This window comes from Lactuca sativa, chromosome 5 (genome assembly GCF_002870075.4).
Source record: "Lactuca sativa cultivar Salinas chromosome 5, Lsat_Salinas_v11, whole genome shotgun sequence".
NCBI lineage: Eukaryota > Viridiplantae > Streptophyta > Magnoliopsida > Asterales > Asteraceae > Lactuca > Lactuca sativa.
Window position 1 is genome coordinate 136,559,424 of NC_056627.2, and position 10,233 is coordinate 136,569,656.

Sequence of the window (10,233 nt, forward strand, 5' to 3'; positions counted from 1 at the left end):
TCAAGATCAATGACATGTTGTCACAATTTAATCAAATTCGACAGAAATGTTATTAATATTTTAGAATGTTATCATACTAACAACAAAATTCTTCAACAATAGCCACATGCACAACACAATGACAACACAAAAAGGCACATTATAAGAACTTTACTTGTACTCTTCAATAATATATTGTGACAACTCGAAACTTTTTCCGTTTTAATTACACATTTTTCATTAATGAAATTTCAGACCCGTTAACCTTTTCCGTCAAAATTTTGGTTTAATAAAATAATCTAGTTGTGTTTAGTTAAATTATTTTGCAATTTGGATCCAAAAATCACGCGGAAACCCGAAAATCTCGAAAATCAACACTTTGGTCTAAGAATGGGATTACGACTGTAAACTAGTATACGGCCGTAAACTCGTTTACGACCGTAAACCCTATTTACGGTCAAGGACGAGTGGACCCCACCTCAACACCCCTATAAATACGATGCCCCCGACTTCATTGGGACGTTTTTGGCCGCATTCTCTCATTCTCTCTCTAAGAACCTTAACCGTAAACACTCAAAATGCCTTCAAACTTCGGAAATCATCGAGAAACAACGTTTGGAGTCACTTTGGAACGTCTGGAATCACTCCTCACATCGAAGTCAGCATCCAAACCTCGATTTCCGAGTTTACGGTCCGACCTTCAAAGACCATAAACTCAGTTCTTGAGTTCACGGTCGTAAACTCGGCCATCTGCAGAAACTGTAAACTCGTGTTCTTAGGCCGTAAACTCACCTTTAGAAACCGTAAACTCGTGTTTTAAGGCTATAAACTCATTCCTTCGATTCAAGCCAGTCTCGGTAACATTCCTCAACCAAATTCAAGTTTTTCCGACACTTTATCTAACAAAATCGCTAATTTAGATACATATACGTATTTATTTGAAAATAGGTTTTCGTTAAATGTCGCGTGCAACAACTCGGGAACCTTCTTTTCAGTCAACAACTCCATGAAACCATTGTGAGATAATACCTCTACATTTTCCTTGTTTTTAATGTTTTCAGGGGGGGGGGGGGGGGAATACAAGCCAAACGCTAAATATTTTGTTAAAGTTTTAAACTTATTAATACAGTCCAACGATTTCCACGTTTAATAACATATTCAAATATTTTATCTCCTTTTGTAATATGTTGAACATAAGGGAAATTTCTATTTGGGAAATACAACTTCTTAGCTTTCAGAAAGGTTTTTACAAAACATTTTCCATATCAACTCTAATGAACTATAATGGGTATAGTTTCGGATAACCCTCTAGGCAGTCTCTACTTAATCAGATTTCATAAATCAATATATATATATATATATATATATATATATATATATATATATATATATATATATATAAACTATGGCAGATTTAGTCTATGTTATATGTTTTCTCAGAAGTATAAAGTACATTTATTCAAAGATAATTACTGTTTTATATTGATTTCTCGCTAGTAAACTAGATTATACAGAATTGTGAGGCGCTACTTCAATACTGTACCCTTAGGTGTATAGTGATAAATCCTTTTAGTATAACCAGAGTCTCCTGGAGGGAGATCGTGAGATTTGTGAATAGATCTATTCGGGTCTGACAATCCCACACATGAACTGCTAGCTACAGTTAGGCGGGCACACCTAGGGTGAACAAATGTCATTTAGCTTAACGTCTGAAGAACGTTATAAAGGTCTCTCGGTCATATCAAGTATGGTTATACGACTCGCAAATAAGTATAAACTAACTTTGTTTACGGACTCATTTCTTCATTTGTTTTATTTTAAGTAATAAACTAGCTTTATATATGCTGTTAGTAATAAAGGACTTCTAAACTGGCATCTCTACCTCTAGGACGAATAACATGTTTTCTAAAACTGATGGTTTATTTTCTACTATTAGACACTCTTTCAAACATGTTTTTCTTAAGAAAATATAGGATTTTCTTGAGGAACACTTTTCAAAAGAATCAAAGAACATTTTTCACCAAAACCAAATGTTTATGAACTTACCAGCTTTATGCTGACTTTCAAACTGCTTGTATTCTTAGGGAATTAGTAGACAGATACTTCCAGGAGTTCGGAGAAGTCGAAGCGTTAGTGTCGTGTATTTCTACTTTACTTTTGATATGAACAAAAACTATGTATTAAAACAATGTAAAACTTTTTCATATGTGTATGCAATGTCTGGTTGTGTTTACTATGCTTGCTATGATACAATTGTTGTGATACTACACATGACGTCCTCTGCCCCAGAACGTTTCCGCCATCGGTTTCGGGGTGTGACAGATTGGTATCAGAGCCCTTGTTTATAGCGAACTAAGTATACCGAACCTTACATGGTATACAACTATAAATATTAAGGGGCCTAAGTGCTCTAAACTAAAAAGTATACTCTCGAAAATACAAGTATTTTTATAAAAGTATGTAAGTATACCCGAGTATCAGAATCCGTGTCGTGAGTTGAACAAAACAAAAGTATTTGGATGTTGGACACTGCGGTTAAACCTGGGCATTTATGTAATCATGTCTAGGGTCAATATAGCCTGATCAACTATATTCATTCGAGACATGACCAACATGTGCTTGGGAGTAACTATGGCATTGCAACAAGTCTAAAACTTACCTAGATACCAGAAGAGTTCTAGAACCAAGCATAAGAATTAAAATATTGTAGGAGTATTTTAGGGTGCTATAACGACGGAACCAGAGATTGACCTAGGAGAAGCAATCATGTAACTATTATACATTAGAAGTATTATAGATTCGATGCCTATTAACTATTCCTTTACCCTCGCCTAGCGTAGATAGCATGGCTGGATTCCATCTTCCTGGCGACCCGTACTTTCCTAACCAAGGAGATGATGGATGGATCGAACCAGAGCCAGAAGGAAACCATGAAATCCCTTTTGATGTTGGCATTGCCAAACCATTTCCTGAAGAGACTGACTCGGAACCAGAAGTTGAGAACTTACCCCCAATGGTTCCAATACCAAATCCCAACCCTCAGCTTGTACTCGAAGGCCCAACGCCCATGTGGGTCGGAAGCCTGTATAGGTGGAGTCACGAACAAAGCCAACCTCACCTGTATAATGGGGATCGTCGCTTCTACAATGTGGACGGAGGAGGCTCCACAGATAGAGCCCTTCCAATCATAGTCCGCCGAGTGGCCCGCACTGTCGAGATGAACGTGGCGGCCATTCAACGAACTGTGGAACTCGAAGCAGACTCGGATGCCAACACAAACCGTATTCGCAGTCTCGAGACAACGAAGCCCAGCAGCGAGAACTAGCTGCAACTCGAGTTGAAGTTATAGAGCTTCGAGCACGCCAATCAGTATACGAGAGTCGCCTGCTTGAAATGGAGCGCCAGTGGACTAACCTAAGGTTCCACCCGAGAAGAGCCCATCGCCAGTAGGAAATATTCTACTTGCTTTTCCTTTTGGTTTAAAGAATAGCTTTCCTATTTATGTTCCAAGTAGCTCTTTTCTCTGTAGACATCTTTGCCTTGCAAGTACCGATTAGCTAGTTCTTTATGCTGTCAAATTGTTCCTCTGTTGATATGTGGTAGACCTACTCCTAGATCAAAATTTTCAAACTCTGTGTAATCTTGATATCAACAATGGTGGCAACTATCATATTTCAGTTAAAGATTTTCATTGTCAAAAGTGTACCTTAGATTGATTGCATGAAAAGTAAGCAACTTTATCAAGGTCCTATCACTGTTTTGTCCTAAAACGTGAATCATAAGATGTACTTAAACGATTATTTCTTTCCCCATCAATTTCGTATCAGCTTCGATATCCTAATCGGCACAAAATGGTTAAGACTTAAATAGTACGGATATCCTTTGCTTCGAGGAAGCGATTCGTCCCTTCAACGAAATCCTCACTGGTCTCAGTGATAAGATTTTCGAACCTTCGTATCATTTCCTGCATCAAGCCTAGGAGCATCTGCGGAAGGAATGATATGCATTCCTGGCTCATGTTGACAATAAGACACCAGAAGTTAAAGATCTCGAGAGCATCTCGGAAGTCTGCAACTTTCCCGATGTCTTCCCCAATGACATTTTAGGGATTTATTCCGAGTGCCAAGTTGAATCCCATGTCGACTTTATCCTGGAAACTACCCTTATAGCCAAATCTCCATATTGTCAAGAGCTGACAAAAATGTGAGAGTTACATAGCCAGTCCAATGAGCTGAGAAACCAGGAGTTCGTAAACTTGTTATATGTGTACTTTGTGTGTTCAAATATGTGACAACCCGAAATTTCCATTTTGTACGAACATTATCAATTCAATAGAAGTTAGACTAGTTACAGTGAATTTCAAACTTTTCCGAATAAGTTTGAGTATATTAGGGTTTACATTTAAGGAGATATCTGGAGAGTGGATGCACATGGGTTAGTGAAACTCGAGTATTTCAAAACTTCATAATATTAGAGTTCATTTCCGGAATAAAAATATTTTCTGCCAAAAATGTCTCAGGACTATAAATAGATTTCTGAACAAAATTCATTCATTATTCACATTTCCAACTAGAGAAAAGCCATTTTCTCTCTCACGGATCTTCGGGTTTTCGCCCCAAATCGTGAGTACACTTCTCTAGTTGTCTTATAATGCTTATTATGTGTTTAATAACTTAGTTTACATATCAAATCTGTGAGATTCGGGAGTTTACCGCCCAAGAACGTTCTAGGAGAGTAAACTCCAATATGAGGCTTAAATGCTACCTAGTCTTTTCCCCATGATAAGTGACGGACTTAGGCTTATTTGTAAGTGTATTTAGCATTAGAAAACAATCAAAAACACCAAGATTAGGGTGTTCACGGCCCAAGAAGTTCTTGGACCGTGAACTCCAAAAACAAGGGCCAAAGAGTGTGTTAATCACTCCTAAAGCCTTGGACATTAAACCCTATTTGATCCTAGTTAATTTGTGGACTTTAAAACATCAAAGACACCTTCCTATGTGAGTTTACGGCCCTAGTAATATTCTTGGGCCGTGAACATCAGTAAAGGGCACCAAAGTGTGCCTAGGGTCTTCATTTGCCTTAAACAATTTCCTAGAACATATCCTATGTGAGTAAGGGACTTGAAAGCATCAAAAACATCATTCCAAGGGAGTTTACGGCCGTAAACTCCAAAGGAATTGGCCTTGGGGCCGTAAACTCCTCAAAGGAGTGTTTCTATGCCCTAAACTACCCAAAGAACTAAACCAACAAGTAGAACTTATTCTAGAAATCAAGTAACACTTCAAAGAAAATTATGTCAACATGTTTGAGAGCTTTGATGGGTTTTGAGCATTCTAACACTTCCTAAGTGTACATACAACCCTAATAACCTTGGATCTATGTTTGTCTAATTATCATGCAAAGTTGAATTCCAAGGTTATATTCCTATCCAGCATACATGGGGAACAATTTCTAACTTGAATGAAAGATAGAATAACTTACCTTGTTGTTGCTTATGTTCCTTGAAACCTTGTGAGCCTAGCACCCCAAGTGTGATGCCTCAAATGCTTCACACAACACCAAATGCTCTTGGAAAGACTTTTGAGAGAATACACACTTCGTGAAATCGGCCTAGCCCTCTAGTTTCTCTTGTGTAGCCGATTTTGTGGAGAATGGGACTCTTATATAATGTTGACACATCTAGGGTTACACCATATAAACCCTAATGTGTCATGAATCTTCATTTCCATGACCCATGGGTTTGTAACTCCCATGGAGCATCCATGGAGCATCCTATGGGTGAAACCCAACTTGATAATCCATGGAGCCTCTTAGCCCACTATACAAGATATGAATGATTTACATAATCAACCCATATATTTAATTAGTTAACTTTTAATCACTTAATTAATTCCAAATTAATTCTTTGATCAAACTAATCAAATAATATTATTAATATATTAGAACTTATAATATATTAATAATCTCCAAGTGTTATTCCTCTCATTTAGTCTATCCAATTGCATGGTGCCATGCAACCCAAATGGACCATGTCGGGTCGAGTCAAGTACTAACCAGAAATAGTTATGGACCTAGACACCTTATCTAACAGTCTCCCACTTGGATAAGTCTAATAACTATAACTCCAGTACTTCAAGAACCGATCGGCAATCGTAGCTCTTTCATGGTCTCTCGGAACTGAGAAGATGTTGATACGCCATTTAAGATAAGTGATCATATAATCCTCTGTTCTAGATATCAGCCGGACAAATACATGGAACAATGTCTTACTTATTGTCCAGCAGTTTGTTTCCCGATTTCTGATTTGTTTGACAAAGAACTTAATTGAACACATCAACTTAGTTCTGACCGGGCCCGGTACATAGGTCAAAACAAAATCATCGAGGGGCCCAGATATCAGCTTCTAATCCAAGAAGGAACAGATAAACTTCGACTCATATGTTTGTTCTACCACTCATTGAATTACACATAAAAGCACGTTTTATAACATCGAGTTACCAATGCGTTTTTGTACAATCAATGCATAACCAACTTGTAAGTAACAAATCATATCTCTAGGTTTGAAGACTTATATGATATTACCGTCTCACGATCACTCGAGATAGAATTCCATGAAGTGATTCCAGTGAGCGTGGGTTGAGTCCAATGCTCAAAACTTATGAGCACTCATGATTGTTGTAGCCTTGTCCAACACCTTATACCTCTGCAACCAATCATGACAGTCTGTGGAGGTTTGAATAATATGTTATACCAAACAAAATTATTCTGGAAGTCAAAACATGCAAAAGAAATTGTAACAGCCCGGATCTCCAAGTATCTTTTATGCTTATATTTTTGGAGTTTTGTGAGGGGACTCGGAGAGTTGGAGCTCAAACTCGCCGAGTAGGATCGCGGTTCAGGACGCGGGTTCGCGCCCAGACTCGACGAGTCCGAGGAATGGACTCGGCGAGTCGTCGCTGTTTAATGAAACCCTAAATTCCCGGTCCTAAGCCCTATTTAAAGGACCTTATGGCCCTTCATTGCGGCTACCTTTATCTTGAGAGCACCAAAGCAGCTGAGGGATTTGTGTGAGTGAGATAAGAGGCTATTGTTCACCAAATTTGTGTGTTTTTGCAAGAAAGGAAGAGGAAAGTCAAGCTAGAGGATTTGGGGAGCTTGGATCTTCTTTCATTTCATCAGAGGAGGCTTCTTGAGGTATCATTCAGAGCTTATTTCCGTATTTTTGTTGATTTGGTCAAATCTAGGGTTTCTTCATGCCTTATTTGCTTTGTACTGGAAGTGTGAGAGGTCCGATGGGGATATGGTGCTTAGATCTGGACCTTAGCAGGTCCAGAGAGTCCTTAATGTCATGCTTTATGCCCTCTCTTTTGAGTTAGAGGCTAGGGTTGCCATTTTAGAGGTTATTTCTCCAAAAAGAGCCTTGTAGGTGTGTTATGAGCACCAAGATATAGACTTTACGTGGTAAATAAGCTTAGGAGGGCCAGATCTATGAGTGGATGATGCAGATCTGACCTCAGAAGCTAGTTTGAGTAAATGCATGGCATGGACTCGCCGAGTCTGAAGAACAGACTCGGCGAGTAGCATGAAGATTGTCCTTGACCACTCAGTGAGTGGTCCAGCCGAGTTATGAGTTGACTCAGTGAGTCAGGGAGAGATAGCGAGGGTGGACAGGTGGACTGAGTCGAGCTGGGACTCGCCGATTTGTTCTTAAGACTCGGCGAGTTGAGTCGTGGTGGCCCCGCGATTCATGCTAGGTGGAACCCGTCGAGACAGGGGTGTACTCGACGTGTCAAAAAGGGAATCCTAGAGGGTTGGTGAATACGTATAGACTCGCCGAGTCGCCCTAGTGCACTCGCCGAGTCCGGTCAAAGTTGACCGTTGACCGTTGACCAGATTTGACCAGTGTTGACTTGATAGGGGTAGTCAACCTTAGTGGTAAAAGTGTTAATTAGAGACATCTGATGTTATAGGAGGATTATAGCTCGGAGGATCGAGCACGAGTGATTTCCAGGATTCGCGAGTTATCGAGATACACGAGGTGAGTCTTCTCACTATACTTTACCCTGAGTAGGTAATCAGAGTTATGTGTCAGAGTATGTGTATGTTATGTGTATGCTATGTGTTGTACTGCATGATGTCTATGTGATTTATGTTGTGCATGTTTATAGAGCTGGAACCGGAAGGTTCCCAGAGTTAGAACCTGAGGGTTCCCAGAGCTTGGGTGCACGGACCCATAGAGTTATAGCCTCGAGTGGCTAATATATGTTTATGTGGTATTTTGGGGAACTCACTAAGCTTTGTGCTTACAGTGTTAGTGTTGTTGTTTCAGGTACTAGCGATGACTGTGGGAAGGCGCCGGCTTGATCTGTACACACGCATGGGATTTTTGATATATATGTGATCTTGGGGTTTTGTATGATGTGAATTGGGAATTAAACTTAATGTTTTTATGAAAATTAAATGAGAAATGTTTTTATAATTTGCGAAAAATTATTTTGAAATTCACGGTGTTACAGAAATATAGTAAACGATCGACAAGAGATAGGAACACTTTACTCATAAATAAAACACCTTTTATTCATCATCTAATGTCAATTACACTTTACAAATTTCGAGGTTATCTAACTACTAAATCTAATATCATCATTCAGCACTATGCTCCGAGCATGCTGGAGATGCTTAACCCGAGTCAGTCCCTTCGTGAGGGGATCTGCTGGGTTCTCATCCGATGATACCCTCTTTGCCACGAGGAGTCCTTCTTCTATTCGATGTCTGATAAAATGGTATTTTCTGTCGATGTGTCTGGATCTCCCGTGATCCCTTCGTTCCTTGGCTAAGGCAACAACACTTTCACTATCACAGAAAATTTCCATTGGCTCTTTAATAGCTGCTACAACTCCAAGGTCTCCAATGAAGTTCTTCAACCATATCGCCTCCTTTGCCGCCTCGCTAGCTGCAATATACTCTGATTCACAAGTTGAATCAGCCACTGTCACTTGCTTGGATCTCTTCCAAGAAATTGCTCCTCCATTTAGGGTAAAGACCTAGCCCGACTAAGAGCGGAAATTATCCCTATCAGTCTGGAAGCTAGCATCACTATACCCTACAAGTCTCAAGTCATCACTCCCACCGAGGGTAAGGACCCAATCCTTAGTCCTCCGTAGGTACTTGAGGATATTCTTTACCGCAGTCCAGTGTGCCTTGCCAAGGTTCCTCTGATACCTGCTAACCATGATCAGGGCAAAGGCTACATCAGGTCGAGTACACGTCATAGCATACATGATCGATCCTATAGTTGAAGCATAAGGTATTCGACTCATTTCTGCTATCTCAGCCTCAGTGCTAGGGCTTTGTGTCTTACTCAATTTGGCGTTACTCTGGATGGGTAACTCTCCTTTCTTGGAGTCCTGCATGCTGAATCTCTTCAACACTTTATCCAAGTAAGTACTCTGACTAAGTCCATTTAGTCTTTTACTCCGATCTTTCAAGATCCTTATCCCTAGAATATAGGCAGCTTCTCCTCGGTCCTTCATAGAGAAACACTTCCCAAGCCAGGACTTAACTTCCTGCAGAGTTGGGATGTCATTTCCTATGAGTAGTATGTCATCCACATACAACACCAAAAAGCTAACTATACTCCCACTAGCCTTGACATACACGCAAGACTCATCTTCACTCCTAGAAAAGCCAAATTCCTTGACCTTTTTCATCAAAGCAAAGATTCCATCTGCGAGGTGCTTGCTTCAATCCATAAATGGATTTCTCAAGCTTACACACTCTATTAGGGTACTCGTTGTTGACAAAACCCTCTGGCTGACTCATGTAAACATCTTCACCCAACTTTCCATTAAGGAAAGCGGTTTTGACATCCATTTGCCATATTTCATAGTCATGAAATGCAGCTATGGCCAACAGAACCCGAATAGACTTAATCTTGGCTACTGGAGAAAAGGTCTCATCATAGTCCACTCCAGGAATTTGAGAGAAGCCCTTTGCAACCAGTCTAGCCTTATAAGTGTGTACTTTACCATCCATGTCGGTCTTCTTCTTGAAGACCCATTTGCACCCAACTGTCTTACGACCTGGTACATTCTCAACCAAGTTCAAAACTTGATTGTCATACATGGACTGTATTTCGCTGTCCATTGCCTCTTTCCACTTGGCTAACTCAGGGCCTGCCATGGTTTCCGCGTAACTGTTAGGTTCATCCAGACCTATCAGTGTCTCATCACTGATAAGTGTATCTCCTTC